This window comes from Cryptomeria japonica, chromosome 9, assembly GCF_030272615.1.
Source record: "Cryptomeria japonica chromosome 9, Sugi_1.0, whole genome shotgun sequence".
NCBI classification, from domain to species: Eukaryota; Viridiplantae; Streptophyta; class Pinopsida; order Cupressales; family Cupressaceae; genus Cryptomeria; species Cryptomeria japonica.
Genome location: NC_081413.1, coordinates 267944314 through 267961933, shown reverse-complemented (window position 1 = coordinate 267961933; position 17620 = coordinate 267944314).

Here is a 17620-nt window from a genome sequence, read left to right as displayed (position 1 = left end):
TAAGACATATATGCTAGTGGCAGTTGCGTGGCACAACATGGAAAACATAGAATAAATTAATATATAATTATATTCTATCTTTTTATTAAAATAAACTATATTATTTTATCGTTACAATTTTATATATGTATTTAGACTATTTTTATTAATATATATGTGTTGCAAGATCAAAGCAATACTAAAATCTGAGATATATTAAACTTTGTTTAATGACATGTATTATGGTTATGGTTAGCATTAGGGTTAAGGTTAGTGTTATGGTCGAGGATAAGGTTTACATCATGGTTTGGATTAGGGTTATGATTAGGTTTAGGATTATGGATAGGATTTACTCTTAGAATTAGGGATAGGTTTCGAGTTATGGTTATGGTTAGGATTAGGTTTAGGGTCAGGGCTAATGATTATTATTAGGGTTAGGGTTTATGGTAATGGTTAGGTTAGGGTTAAGGTTTAGAGTTATGGTAATAATTATGGTTAGGGTTATGGTTTACATCATGGTTGGGGTTGGAATTAAGGTTAGGCTTATGGTTAGCCTTAGGGTTACATTTATGGTTAGGATTATGGCTAGGGTTAAGGATTACATCATGGTTAGGGTAAAAGTTAAGGGTTAGTGTTAGGATTAATGTTAGTGTTGATATCATGGTTATTATTAGGGTTAGGATTTAGATCATGGTTAGGGTTAGGTTTATTGCTTGGGTTAGGGTTTAGGGTCTAGGTGATAGTTAGGTTTATTAGTTAGGTTAGGGTTTATATCATGGTTAAGGTTAGGGTAATGATTATGGTTTAATATTAGAGTTAAATTTATGGTCATGGTTAGGGTTTAGTGCCATGGTTACAATTATGTTTAGGGTTTACATCAAATGCAAGGTTAGGGTAAGCACAATCACAGTTACAGTTACTATTAGAGTTATAATTGGGGATATGGTTAGGATTAGGATTTGGTTTATGGTTGTGTTTTGGATTAAATTTTAGGTTAGCATTATGGTCAAGGTTAAGGTTTACATCATGGTTAGGGTTATGATTAGGGTTAGGGTTTAAGGTTAGGCTTATGATAATGGTTAAGGTGTATATCATGGTTAGGGTTACCATCAAGGTTAGGGTTTGGCTTTGGTTTAGGATTATGGTTAGGGTTAGGGTTTAGTTGTAAGGTTAAGTTTATGGCTAGGGTATAATGTTAGGGTTACAATTGCATTTAGGGTTACATCAAAGTTAGGGTTATGGTTCAATTACATTAAAGTTAGGGTTAAATTAGTACTAAATTTCAATTATGATTAGGGTTTGGGCTAGATTAAGGTTAGGAATAAATTAGGATTATGGTTCCATTCAGGTTAGGGTTAAGTTTAGGGTAGGATTATTGTTAGGGTTAGGGTTTAGGATTATGATTAGGTTAGTGTTATGATTAGGGTTAGGGTAAGGACTATGATTAGGGTGATGGTTTGTGTTATGGTTAGGTTTATTGTTTACATCATGGTTGAGGTTAGGGTCATAGTTAGGATGATGGCTAGGGTTAGGGTTAGGGTTAGGGTTAGGGTTAGGATTAGGTTTATAGTTAGGGCTAAGGATGATTGTTAGGGTTAGGGTTTATTTTTATGGCTAGATTAGGGTTAATGTTTACAGTTATGGTAAGGATTATGGATAGGGTTATGGTTTGCATCATGGTTGGGGTTGGAGTTAGGGTTAGGTTTATGGTTAGGCTTAGGGTTACATTTACGGTTAGGATTATAGCTAGAGTTAAGGTTTACTTTATGGTTAGGTTTAGGGTTAAGGGTCATTATTAGGATTAATGTTCATGTTTATATCATGGTTATTGTTAGGGTTAGGATTTACATCATGGTTAGTGTTAGGTTTATTGTTTGGGTTAGGGTTTAGGGTTTGGGTTATTGTTAGGTTTAGGATTATAATTATTGTTATGGTTATGATTAGGATTTACATCATGGTTAGGATTAGGGTTTACATCTTGTTTAGAATTATGGATAGGCTTAGGGTGTACGTCATGGTTAGGTTTAGGGTTACTTTTAGGGAAACAACTATCCAACCCTTAGGATGCATCAAGATATCAATACCCTTCATATATTATTAATACATTTTAATATATGATTGGTGCATCCTAAGGGCAGTAGAGCCATTCCCTATTTTTAGAGTTAGTGTTTAGGGTTATGATTAGTTTAGGTTAGGGTTTATGTTAGGTTAAGGGTTAGGGTTAAGGTTATGATTAAGGTAATGTTTTAGAGTTGTGGTTAGGACTATGGTAAAGGTTATGGTTTACATCACGGCATGGGTTAGGGTTAGGGTTAACATTAGTATTATAGCTCTAGGGTTATGTTTTACATCATGGTTGGGGTTAAGGGTTAGTATTAGGATTAATGGTAATGTTTACATCACACTTAGGGTAAGGATTAGGGTTAGCGTACACCATTATTAGTGTTATTGTTGGGATTATGGATAGACTTAGGGCCTAGAACTATGGTTAGGTTTAGGGTTTGAATCATGGTTAGGGTAATGGTTTAGGATAGGGTTTAAGATTAGGATTAGGATAATAGTTAGGGTTTACATCATTATTAGGATTACCTAGGTTAGTTTAGGCTTAGGTTATGGTCAGGGAATTGAGTCTAGATTAATAATATTGGCAAGGTCAGGGTTTGATTATGATAAGTGGTTGATCATAGTTATGATTAGTACTAGCATATATGTCTTAAATAATTATTCAATAATTCTATAAAATGAATAACTTTAAACTTTGTTCTAATAAAATTAAGACATTTTTAAATAGCTTAAAGCTTTTTTTTTAATTAAAATGATTTTCTTTTAACCTTTAAAATTTTTGATAAATTATTTTTGAGATTTCTAATTCAATCATCATATGTTATTTTTGAAATATTTTTAATTCAACTAAAATAGAAAAATCACATTATATGATAAATAAGAAACTTTTAATAATAAATATTTTTATATCTTAAATATTATATAGTATTTTTAAAATATTTGTGCATGCACATAACTTTGATTTTTTTAATATAGAAAAATTATATTTTTATGATTGAAATTTAGAAACATATAAATTCTTTTTGATCTTTCCAAATTGAAAATTAAGATCTTTTCTTTTTTTTTTCATAAAAATATTACTTCTATCTAGTATTCCAAGCCTTTTTAACGTTTCTAAATTGGATATTAGATTTTTTCCTTTCTTTTTAATATTTCTATTAAACATTCTATGTAGCCATTATAAACTTAAGAAATTAAAATCTAAATAGAATCTTTTGGAATTTTTTTGTAGATATATAAATAATATTTCTATTATATTTTTGCTTTCTCCATGCAAATCATTTAATGTTCTCTAGTTAAACTAAATTCTATTTATTTTTAATTTTTAAATGAATCACCAATCAATTTTAGAATAAAATAATTTAATAATTGATTTTTGAGATTTACAAATAATATTTAAAAATAAATAAATAAATAAATTGATCAAAGCTTACATTCAATTTCTTTTATGATTCGTAATCTATTTGATTTCACTTATTTGACCACCTTATTTTTTGGTTGAAATGATGGATCAATAGCCATTGTATTTCACTTCTATTTATTTGCTCATGAGTTATATTAGTAATCAAATTGAAATGCCCCATGTATGTGAAACATTTGTAATCAAATTGATTAAATAAAAAGATAGGAAAAAAAGGTAAATTGTAATATTAATTGTAATCAAATTGATTAAATTATTATGTATGTAAATTTACATATTATTTGACAATATCATATGTTAAATAATGAATTTCTTAGATAATATATAAAAATGTTTACCTTTCTTACACACAATTTCATACGATTTTTTTTTTCTTTTTAATAAATATAAATTGATTGAAAGTTGAAGAGTTAGCATGTATCAAATAGATAACCTTTAGTTTTTAACTCTCAATAAAAAAAAATTTCAATCTGATTGGTACTCCCATATTAGATGGCTAAATGATTTTATGAAATCAAAATATATAGAAATAACCTCAAGACAAACAACCATAAAGCTAACAAAAGATAACATATAATCCAAATCTCCATATGAGTGTGAAAAAGCAAGTGACAACAGAAGATAGTATAAACACTGCAAGATATAAAACAAACCTAAACCCAAGAAAAACCTACCCTTCCCAACTTATGCTGTACCAGCCAAAAGTTAAGCATTTTTATGTACAATACAGAGGAAGTGAAAAGAAATATTACTAGCCACCATGAACTAGACGAAAATAATCTGCACGAGCCATTTTCTCACGTTTTTCTGGTGGAGGAGGAGCTCTAAATAGAGGTGTTGAAGAGAGTGTGGCTGGTACGCTTGTAACCCCAACTTTTCAAAACACCCACAATCTCCCGTTGTCGTTGGACCAGGTTATACCATTCTCATCTTTGTATACTTCAATTGGTGGAAAATCAGAAGGCTTAATGAGCCCCTCTTCCATTTGCTGGCATACCACTCTCAAGATGATGGTTTAGAGATGACGCTAAAGCTGCGATTCTCATTTATGGAATAGCTATAGTCCTGGGTAAACTTCCTTGAAATGGAGTCTTGACAGAATCTCACTTCTTGTGGATTCGCATTCACCTCCTCAAAACTCATCTTCTCAGATTATCCTATAATCGCTCTAATTTCACTAATTGCTCTCCTTGCAGATTTGCGGACCCTCCTTGCAAATTTATAGACGCTTAAGGCTGGTTTTTGAAGAGTGAATGCACCGATCTTTCTTCTTTATCTTCGTTGCTGCTTTATTTTTATTGTACTCTGCTTTGTGTCAATAAAAAAATTAGCATTGTAACTGATCGGAATTTGAAAGGTTGATGCAAGGCTCTTCAAATTTCATATGTTATGATTGTAACTGTGGCAATGTTAAGCAGTTATTTTTTAGTTCCACTCTTCTTTTATCAGTTCTAATATACATAGCTGGAAGAATACGAACCATTTCTTACACCGTTACTTGTGATGACCCCTACATGATGCCATTGTAGGTTAGGCCTCTGGACGTAATTATTTTTCTTTTCTTATGAATGCCTTCTTCAAAACAAAACTAAAGATAAATCAAATAAATTTATAATATTTTAAAATAATCGTTAATAATAAACATCTAAAAATAAATCAGTTAACTTTAAGAATTCTGATTTTAAAACTATTTGGAAATAATAATTAATAATAAATTTACAAGCTCTTTATAAAGATAAGCGGTGAAAAGTTATGCCTAAATTAAGTAGTGTTTGGATCAACGGCTCGCCTGTTTTGAGGAGTCGCAGGAAGAAACTATCGCTGACGCTTCATTCACTACATATTCTCACAAAACTGCAACCCATTCCACAAATTCGCATACCAAATTGAAAATCAGCTCAGTGCTAAGTGGCTAAAGGCAGTTAAGTGAAGAAATGCAAATGCAGGAGGAGAGGAAAATGGGTTGCAGGGCGAATGAACTTGTCGAGTGGTGCAAAAGCCTGGAATGCCGCATGGGGGATTTACGTATCGAAGCCACCAAACTATTCATGCAAGCAAATTGTTTGATGGAACGTGAAACTCTGCCTCGTCGTCTGCAACATCTTAACAGCCTTCACGATTTCTTACATTCCGAATTTCGCCTGATTGAAGTTCACGAGGATCGACTCCCTGGTCATATTCGGTGGCTACGTGGGGTCTTCAATACCTTCGATTCTCTTCGGAAAAAGATCGTCAAGATAATGGAGAATGAAAGGAAGGCGAAAGAATTGGTAGAGGGACTGCCGATTGTAACAGTTTCAGATTTTCATGTTAATGATGGGCTTTTCTGTGGAGTTTGTAGGGATGATTTTATTTTGGGAGAAGAGGTTCGAGAAATTCCTTGTATGATCGGACATATCTTTCATTCTCACTGTATTTGGCCATGGCTTGAGGATCACAATACTTGTCCCATCTGTACAACACCATTCTCTATGGAAAATGAGCCAAAAACAGTACGAGAGGATCGAGTGTAGAGTGTGCATGGAAAGAATTATAGAAATTGATATTACAAGTAGTGCTTTTACTGCTATGAAGTACATTGAATTGTATGAGACAACAATACACGCATATGTTTGGATATTTATTGTTATCGTAATTCTTTCTACTTTTTCTACTGTGGTACTTGTTAGCGCACTTTACGTTTAGTCCCGCACCGTATTTTACGGACGAGAGACGGTGCATATGCGTTTTGCATGTAAGGCTCATTAAGGAGCTTATTCTTGTTTTTAACTCCCTCTTCATCTTCCACTTTTGTTTCATGCATAATTTCTGCTTTTGTGATCTATAAACACATTGTAATTCATTCAAGTTTCAAAATGGTAATGTAAATGATTTAATTACATTGATTTTTTTTCTTTGGATTTCAATATGCAAGTTTTGTTTTTTTTCTTTTCTAACTAGATTTTTCTGTTGTGCAGAAAATTTTACATGGTATCAGAGCCAGATTGCTAGGAAGAAGAAGCTAAACATGATTATTTGTAGGCAGATTTATGAAGATTAGCATTACCATGGAAGCTGATGCAGACCTCTGAAACTAGATGCATGCTTATCCTTTCCCTCATTTTTGCATGCTCCTTGTTTATTTGTTTTTCATATTGATTCTTTAAAATTGTATGTGCTTTGCAAGCACTACATGAAAAAGATCTGGAAAATTTGGGGCTTTGTAAAAATTAAACTTTTAGAAAGTTTGTATGGGATTTTTGCTTAATGCATTTAGTACAGGTTTCTTTCAATAAGTTTCTTGAATAAAATAGAAGATTAAAGTTCCTATGCACTCTTCCTCCAATTGACAACCAAAAATGTTCTTTTGTTCTAAATTCTTGTCTACATGAGATTCCAATGTTGCAACTTTGTTTGCTCCTAGAGATTCTTTCTAGCAGGGTTCCTGACTACATGAGATTCCAGAGTCGCATCCTCGAGTGCTTCTAGAGTTTCTTTCTAGTGGGACATTATTGAGAAATGGATATACAATGGCATCATTCCAACTAGAGGTCGTCTTTGCAATTCTTTAGCTTGAAGCACATTTCTGCAGATTCATATCTTCCTATCTTCAGATGGTCAGTTTTTGTATTCAAATGGTCAGTTTTCATATTCAGAGATAGTGTACTTGTTTGTTCACAATACAAAATATGTACAACTGCATTTTCAAAGTATCCCAGAGGTACTCATGCAGTGGTTTGTATGATTTTGATACAATCCTGCTGCAGTGTGGATTCATTTGTAGTTCTTCTTCATCGATAATTGCAGCTTTCTTCTATAGTTCGAATAATGGTCAGGAGTTTCTCTCAGTTGGGTTTTCTCCTTTCTTCTTTGTAATAGGGTTCCTAATCAAGCTTTGTTGCCAGGACCTATATCTCTCCTTACTTAGACTTAAGGGGGAGTGTTAGCGCACTTAACGTTTAGTCCTGCACCGTATTTTATGGACAAGAGATGGTGCATATGTGTTGTGCATGTAAGGCTCACTAAGGAGCTCATTCTTGTTTTTAACTCCCTCTTCATCTTCCACTATTGTTTCATACAAATAGTTGTTGATCTCCAGAAATTCCATGCATCTAATGCATAATTTCTACTCCTGTGATCTATAAACACATTGTAATTCATTTAAGTTTCAAAATGGTAATGTAATGATCTAATTACATTAATTCTTTTTCTTCAGATTTCAATATGCAAGTTTTGTTTCTTTTCTTTTGTAGCTAGATTTTTCTATTGTGTAGAAAAATTTACAGTACTCAAGTGCTTACGTTAACCTAAAGTTTGTAAGATATTTAACCTTACAAATAAATTATATAATATAATTATATATATATAGTCCAGTTGTAAATCTTAAATTACTCACACCTTGTTTTTAAATGTACGACTCTATCATGCAAATTAAAATAAAATTGTATTGTAATTGTATGAGCATAGATTTGAATAAGTTGATGAATACTTAAATTTGGAAATTTATAAAAGTAAATAAGTGTTGTGACTAATATTTGCGGTTTTAGTATTGTAATTTAATTATTGAATATTTATAACAACAATTACTATCTAATCTTGATTTTGATTTTAATCATAATTATAATAAATAATAATAACTGAGATTATAATTATAATTTAATTATTTGTATAAAATTATAATTATAATTAATTATTTTATTTATAATAATCTTAATTAATTATCATTTTATTTAAAATTTGAAATAATTATAAATTAGAAAAATAATTAATTAAAACTAGAGTTGTAGTATAATTGATTAAAATATTTATAATGATAAATTATAATAATATTAAATTAAAATATTTTTGATAAAGATAAACAGGTTTTAAAGTGACTTGAAACCCAAAGTATTATAGACCAAGGCCAACAGCCAACCAAACCAAAAAAATAAGTAGAATAGGGGACAAAGCCCCACACAGACTGACAATAAAAGACAAAGAGTTGAACAAAAAAACAGGACCACACACTCAACTAAGAGAGTGCATCAATTTCGTATTTTTCTGAATAATACTTCTATTAATCTTCTCCAAGTCCCCCATGATTAATCTAGAGGTACCCTGGTCCAGGCTCCCGGCTCCTGGTTCTAGTACACGGACCCGAACTAATCTTCCCACTAGTAGCACTCTGTCCACCCTCTGAAGCAATGTTTTTCTGCTTATCTCCCACGGGAGGGTCACTGGCGATGGTCCTGGTTCTATAATCAATCATCATTGATTTAATATTTTCCAAACCATTAGCACTATTGTTAATCGCCTGCCTACCTAGATTGTTCAAATTTTCTTTGATCTACTTACGTCCCCTTCCAGCTTCTTAGTTTTGTGCTCTTGGTTAACCTTCATAGTTTCCACATCCTGAGAAATTTTCTGGATCATACTCATGATCTTCTCGGATTTATTGGGCCTAGGGGATCTCGTCAAAGTGTCAACAATTCCTTTAATCCCATCTTTTAGGGATTTAATTTCCTTCTCCACCCACTTCCAACAATTCTCCTAACTTCTAGTAGCCTCCAATAGCAGATTTTTCATCACCCTCTCTTCCATTATCTTGTCTTTATCTTCCTTAATCGGACGCCCCTATTTCTCTTCATCCACCTTGATAGGGATGTCCGACCTAATCTCATGGTTGAGGACTTCGAAGCCACTAGATTTGGTAAGTTTCAATTTCTTTTAGGTGGGTGGCTCCAACTCTTGCATATTCCTACTGCTAGATTGAACTTATTAGTTGCCCACCTTAGAGGATTGATTTTCCTGCTATTGTTAGTTCCCGGGGTCACCATAAACTCCCCTTCTATTTTTGGTCTATAATCAGGGTCCTCCATATCCTTGATATCTTGCCAATCCATGACCGTACCATTTTCATACTCATCCATTTCCATATCAGAAACCAACTACACATCATGGTTAGAAGAGGAAATGTGGGTTTTATCCTTGGGGAGGGTTTCACTTCATGCGCCTAGGCATATTCCATAATCAACAAGATAAACCCTTCATGAATCACAAGGGTTATCCTAGTTTTCAAAATGTTTAACTAAACTATTCTCCAAGGACAAAAGAAGATAAAAGGGAATGGAAATCAATTTACCATGCCTAAAATTGTTTAAGATAGTAAAATGATGAGAAACAATACTAGCATATCTACCATCCAAGGTGATGTACCTCATTATAAATTCTACCATCTCAGCCCAAAGGAAAATCAACTCTTTCATGTTATAGCCATCGTCTGTCATTTTCATTAGCCTCATTCTTTCCTTTTCCTTATCATAAAAGGCAGCAATAGCCTCCTCACTAGACTTCCTGTCTCTATAGAATTTTCTGCCTCTCATATACAGACTAGTAACAATGGCAACTAGATTTTCATCAACTTGAAACTCCGCACCAAAGGAAGTCAGTGAAACCTTATTCCACCCTTTAACAAAGCTTTCCATAACAATGGCCGAATGACCATGCAATCTCTCCAAAAAAGGAACCATCCCGCCATTAGAAATTTCCTCCCAAACCTCCTTGTTCTTCTCCCATTTATCATAGGTTGTGGGTTCAAACCTATTCTTCTCACCTCCCATTCTAAAGCTCGAACAAATAAGAGATTCTAGAAAAACCAAGAGGAAAGAAAACCATAAACAAGGAAAACTGAACGCTCTAACACTTCTCAAAATGATAATAATTTGAAATACTACCCCAATAGCTCCCATCTCATCATAATATTTCATCATAAATTTCATTGGAAAGGATGCAGATCTTGGCATCATTTTTTGTCAGGTCACACAAGGTTTTCAGTAAAGTTTCCTATCCACTCAACCATTTAACTGTCATGTTACCCACTGCCAAGTGGGCCAAATGATTAGCCAATTTGTTTCCTTCCCAAAAAATGTGGGAGATCTTGAAATCCTCCAGGCCAATTATCATTTCAAGACAATCTTTAATTAAGTTTGAAATAGTCCAGCTAGGCACTGTACATCCCATAATGCATTTGATGATGTTAAGCGAGTCACTCTCCAGCTAGACCCGTTTGAACCCCTCCTTGCTCGCCATGTGTAGCCCAATATAGGTAGTGCTAGCCTCTGCAAAATGGTTAGTCTAGGTGCCCAAAGGGAGCGCTACCATAGAGACTAGTAAAACCAAATGGTTCCTCGCCACTCCCCCATAGCCAGCAGACCCAGAATTTCCTTTGGCCTCTCCACTTATTAAATTAAAATGTTAAATTATATCTTATATAAATTATTTACATATTAAATATAATATTAACTTACTAATCATTATTTTAAACCTTCAAATTATTATATTTATAATTATGTAAGCCAATTTAATATGACTATATCCACCTCATACTTGCCTCCTAATAAAATTTATCATGTCATATGATTTAATTTTTCCCACTTTTCTTTGTATTAGTAAAAGTGGCATGTTAAGTGGGGTTCGCAGTGGAATGGGGAGGTCAAAGGTTCGACTCACTAGAGTGGAGGCTGGAGGCTGTGATGTTTTATTAATTAAACATTTATAGTTATTACATAATTATTGTAATTTTAAAAATAATAATGAATAAGTTCAAAATTTAACATGATATTTTTATATAATGCACTCATCTCTATTATTTTAATTTTAAATATTAAAACCCTTAACCCTTAACCTTTGATCTAAGTTTAACCCTAACCTTAATTTTAGTCTTATGTCTAGTCTAGTTTAAATTCTAGTTGTAACCATAACCCTAATACTAATATTAACATTAATTTGCATTTTATCCCTAATACTTCACCTAATTATAACATTAAATACAATCTTAATCCTATTTTTTCCTTAACTCTATCCCTAGTCCTTAATCTAAAACTCTAACCTTAATTTGAGAAATAGTTTGAATGTCAATTCTAACCTTTGGTACTAACCCTTATTCTAACACTAACTCTTGTTATAATTATCATTTTAATCCTAATTATAATTATTAATAATAAATTTAATTACAACATAATTTATAATTATAATTACTATAAATACTTCTAAATAATTTATAATTAATTTAAATTTAAATTTAATGATGGCATAAAATAAATTAAGTGATCTTTATATCATTATTACTTAAAATGTATTCCCATGTTTGTAATTACTATTTTTCATAAAATGGTGCAAATGTATAATATGTTAAATTATATAAGATTGAATACTTTTAAAGTTTAAGAAAAATAATTTAAAAAAAAAAATTACAATTAAAAGAAGGTTGCTAAATTGATATAAAAAAATTAGTTTAGATAACATTGTTACAAATATTCTATAAATTGAAAAATATATATTTATAAAAAGCATGTACTTCAAAAACTCAAAAATTCAAAAATAATTACCAAGTGCATGTGAATAGATCAACATAGTGGAAAGAGTAAATTTTGTCTACTAATATAGGTAAAATTTATTAAATTATTGTGAAGAAAAATATATTTTGATATGTGAGATTCCTTCTTGTTTGTATAATTATAAAAGGGATTGGATGCTTATATATATATATATATATATATATATATATATATATATATATATATATATATATATATATATATATATGGATCTACCATGTATTATATACATATATATTTGATATTTACTTAACTTATTTATCTTTTTTTTATTATGTCCAAATTATTATTCTCGCTAATGATCTTTGTTTTAGTTCATTTCAAATTTAATATTGATATGTAAAGAGGATCCCTGAAGGGAACATAATATTTTATTTTCATTACACTTTAGATTCTAATGTATGTGAGATTCCTTTTTGTTTGTATAATTCTAAAAGGCCTTGGATGCTTTTATATATAAAAACAAGGATCTACCATATACTACATCTATATATATTCCTTCTGTTAAGTTACTTACATTTTATTTTTGTTAATTAAACTATTAAACTAATTGCAATAATACTAACCCAACACAACTACTAATAAAAAATAAAAATCTATTGAAATACAATTACTTACATACATAAAATTATCATAAAACTAAATAAAACATTTAATTATATTGTATAATTTAATTTTTTATATTTTTAGCATTAAATTTATTTATTTTTAAATTACTTTTCATCTATTAGAATATAATCATATTTAACATTTAATAACCTATACAATAAACTTATACCATTACATAAATAGAGTAAGAAAATTTTATGTTTTATTGTCTAATATGTTGATATTGAAGTTTGTAACATTTGTAGGAAACTTGAAACACTAAGGCATATTTTCTTTGACTTCTTTTCACTAAAGAAATATAGAAATTGTTATGTGTTGAGTTGAAAGATTAGGGGAAGAAAAACAAATCTACTACAAAGAAATTCTTACTAGAATTATGAATAAGTTGAACAACAATTACAATTTATTTTGACTTTTTTTCTTAGCTGCAATAATATGTTTTAATTTCAGTTTTGATAATTTAATAAATATTGATGACACATTGAATATGTTAAAGTGGTTCTTGTTGTCTATGTTGTTTGTCTAGTTTTTGTTGCATGTTTGTCATTTTTTTTGTTTTGGGTCTATTGTTTCTTTCCTTTGAGATAACTTTTTGTTCTCTAGTTCTACTATAGGTTGGTTTTGCCGTTAGTATTGGTTATCTTATAAGTATCTTTATTTAAAGAGTTTTTGGTTCTTTCTAAACTTGTTTTACCCATGATAAAAGGATATGGTCCTTATGCTAAAAAAGGACCTAGGAATTCAAAGAGTTAAAAAAAATTTATTTCGATCAAATTAATAAATTTATTGTAGTAACTTCTAATATCTTTCCACATATTAGATGAATAAAGTGACAACGAAAAATCTTATTTTTTTTAACAAAACTATGTATATGAAGGTATATCTTTTGTATATACACATAATAACAATATATTATGTAATTAAATATCCATCTTCAGATACAATAGCATATTTTAGAGACTCCATGCAATCAAATGTTTGATATATATTATCATTTTTGGTAAAAATATATTTAATTAAAAAATTTATTAAGACTAATCCGTGAGTTGAAATGAATATATAGTGCTCATAAAATAATTATACTTTGAAATTTGATTTTGATAGGAGTTTGGGTAAAGAGAATCGCATGTGTGTGAAGGGAGCTTAGAAAAGGAAAGAAAAGAGAGTGGAGGGAGTGTACAAAACGAAGAAAAAGATAAAATATTTTAGGGTATAGGCCACAGTTAGAACTCACGTGGTTTTATTTTTGTATTCATGCTAGAAATTGTGAGTAAAAAGTGAGTGGATGAGTAAGAAAATTGGTAAATCTCAAGAGGACGTGAGGCAAATAACAAAATTAAAGAAAACTTGTAATTTCATAAAATCAGTTTTCAACGACTGTTTTGCCTTTCATACAATATTTCTTGTTGAAATTCTATGTAAATTTTTCTTTAACATATTCACATGTATATACAATATTTGTTTTTATGTAATAGAAGATATATATGATAAAAAATAAAATTTAGTTGTCATATATATATGATCTTAAATTATGAAAAAAAAAATAATTTTTTGTATTGATAATAGAGAGTAAACTGAAATACAAAATAGTTAAAGCTTTATTAGCAGATCATGGTAGCCTTCTAAGTAAGTAGTCACATCAAAGAGTATGTAAAGGCTAGGATATAGACATATGGGTTTAAACAATATACCCATCAACATATACACAAAGCTTATACAGACCTAAACTAAGATATATTGAAAACATATATAGGCCTATACAACTAAAGAGGCATATACAAAGGTTGTCCAGCTATATACATCCATCATGAGATAATTTTGTGTCAGATCATTTTATGGCAAACCACCTGTCCATTTCCTTTGATTTCCTCCATGAGAGCATCTAGGGCGTTGAAAAAGGGTGTTCTTTCAGCATTCATTCTCCCCCGGGTATAGCCATGAGAGAGTTAGAAGATAAAAATTCTTGTATGCCCATCGGTAAGGAATCTACGAAAGTTCTCCTTATTCAACCTGATAACCATAGTAACCTATGAGAAGATAAAATGAAAGGTGAGTCTACGAAAAGACTCACTAAGGGCCTTTTCTTCCCCTTTAAATCTTTCTAAATTCCTCATTTTCCATAGATACCAAAGGATTTCACAAGATAACAGATTCCAGAAAAGATTAGTTTCTTTCTTAATGCCTTTAATAAATCTGATAACAACATCAAGTATGTTAATATGTGTATACACCTTAAAATGGTATGAAGATATTTAATTAAATAAGAAATTATTTAATTAATCCCCCTTCCTAATTTGATTGAATTCATTAGGTAATTTGATTAAATTCACCCTTTCATCTACTTATTAATAAATCTAAAGATTTATTTAATAGGTTTATTTCAATAGTCCCCTTTGATTAATTAATTCAAATTAATTAATCCCCCCCTATTTCAATCAATTCTTCTAATCCTCTAATTAATTAAAATAAATAAATTTATGAGTTGTTGAGAATTAATTAGTCTTTTCCTATTATTTGAATTTTTAAATTCAAATGAACCACATGCCTCCTAACTTCTAACCAACTAAACTTACCATCCCTCTAACCTAAACCATTCCACCTAACCTTGGGTTTGACTAACCCTATCCTATCTTTCACATTCTAACCTCCTTATCCTAACCTCCTATGGTGTGGATATTTTCTTCTTCAGAAATATGGCACTTTGGCCACATGTCTCCTGTCTTGGACACTTGCCCTTTTATGAGCAACGCTCCTTGACACTTGTCACCATAGAGATGACAAGTGTCTCTTCCTCCAACCTCTTCTCCAACCTCCTCCAATTTCACCCTTGATATCTTCAGACTCAATCTTGACCGTTGATTCCTGCCACCTCACCCCTGGCCTTGGAAATCCTATAATCACCCCCATTTTGGAGCAATAAGGATCTCATCCCATTATCAATTTAGGCATTGTTACTATAGGCATATCATTTGAGAATTGTTGTTATAGGCAATCGCATTAGCTTAATTTGATCATTTTCTAGCATAATTGTTGAAGCATGTAGCTTAATCAATCTCTTTTCTAGCTAAATTGCATCATCATCATAGCTTAATCATGCATATCATTAGCTTAATTAGTCTCTTCGATCAATCTAGCATAATTAATCTCATATTTGCATATCCCCATCATTTCAAAACCTCCATCTAGATGTAGTCAAGCCACTGGGATTGCTTATCCAGATCTGAGAGAAAATCCATACTTGCATCTCTTATGAGGCGATAGGTTGCTTTGTCATGGTTCATCTTTATTTTCTTATTATTTGCTAACCATGCTTGTAATGATCTATTGAGTGTTTGTGTTGTAGCAACAGGTATCACACTTCATAGGCACGACATTTTGGCGCCCACCGTGGGGCCGAAAAGCTCATTTTTGGCCTCTTAGCATCATCAAAATTCCTATCTAGTAGGTTTCTGGCTGGGTCTGATTCAGAATTTCATATGAGCTCCCTTTCTGCCTCGTATGAGTTCCTTTGTGACCTCATACGAGGAGGTGAGAATTGTCGTACGATCGGGTGAAAATTGTCGTACGAAATTCTGTTTCTATTTTTTCAAAATAGATTACATTTTAGGGTTTTCATGCTTCAATTTGATTATTACTAATTCTAACCCTGGTCTGTTCATGAGTTTTTTGGCAGCCTAAAGTTTTTGCAAGACGATTGTTGAAGATTACACCTGTCAAAGCTTCATTTCATCCAAACATCATGACTACTCACATATCTGTTTTGCAGGTTGCCTAGGAGGACTCAACCAAACTTTATGTCTTCTTTAAATTTTCTAGGCACACTTATTTTTTCTAATGGAAATGAACAAACATGTATTAAGTGTTTTGATGATAGGCTTGTATGCTCTCAGGGTGAACTCACAAAGTTGGTTCCCACGTTTTGGTGCATCTTGATTTTTGCTGAAATCATACATTTTTAAAAAAATATAATGATTTAAGCTTTAATAGGTCCCATTTGAAGTAATTAATTGAAGAGAGTTAAATCAAAGGCTCTTAGATCAAAATTTCTTGGATATAACCTTTCTACTTCTAAATCATACTTGCAATGGAGTCTCCTTTGCATATATGAAATGCTGATAAAAAACCAATTTTACATTAGCTTTTGGGGGGTCAAATTAATTCATTTAAAAGTTTTTTTTAAAAAGTATTTAGTCCTTATTATAAGCTTTCCAAATAGTATAAATTTTAATATATTTAATTTCATTAATATATTTTTATTTTATTTCTTATGAATGTAGGTTTTTCACAAAACATGAACTTCTTTGTTCAATGCATTGGGAAAAATAGTAAACTAATTCAAAATAAATCTGAAAAATATCTATGCACTAGGTATTGGTGTTTTCTTTCTAACAAAAAAAAGAAAATTGAATTTTGATATATATAGAACAAGTTATGTGTTCAAGCGTACACCTATATCCAAATTATAATTAGTCGAACTTCAAAACTTAATTAATAAAAAATATTCAACATATCACTCTCAAACCAAGTGCATGCCTTGGGTATTGATGTTACAAACCAAAATTCAAAAGAATTAAGTTTTTATCATTTATAGAAAAAAATTTATGCATTTCGGGATACACATCACTCTTGAAAAATGGTGTTAGCTGTAAACAACTACTTTTTAAGGGAGATTCACCCCTGAGCACCTTTCTTATGTGATCAGAAAGCCAGACTCATCCTTTTCTTTCAATAGTGCATATCTTTAGCGGGCTTGCCCTCTCGAGGAGCCTATAAGGCCAAAGCCAATAAGGTCGGTGAGAGGGGAATGACCCAAGTGGGAATGACTAACGCCAAGTACTCCAACCCACTAAAAAATAAATGTGATTTGATGAAAATCAAGTCAATGACAGTGCTCAGGAATAGCTATCCTCTGTACCTACGGGTATATCAAACCTTGGTTTTCAAGGCTGGGAGACCTCTTAATTGATTTTATACCCTGATGCGTCGAATGAATCCCTTACTAGTTCCAATTAAATTAGAAGCTAAATGATTCACCTCCGAAAGGGAGATAATATTTGTGTGAGAAATAGTAACTCTCCCAAGAAACTTGCCGTATCGTGCCCCCATTAGCATTTGGAGTCAAATAATATGACATTGAGAATCCATTGCATGAGACTCAGCGGTTGTATTCTGATTAGCTATTGGGTGTGTACCT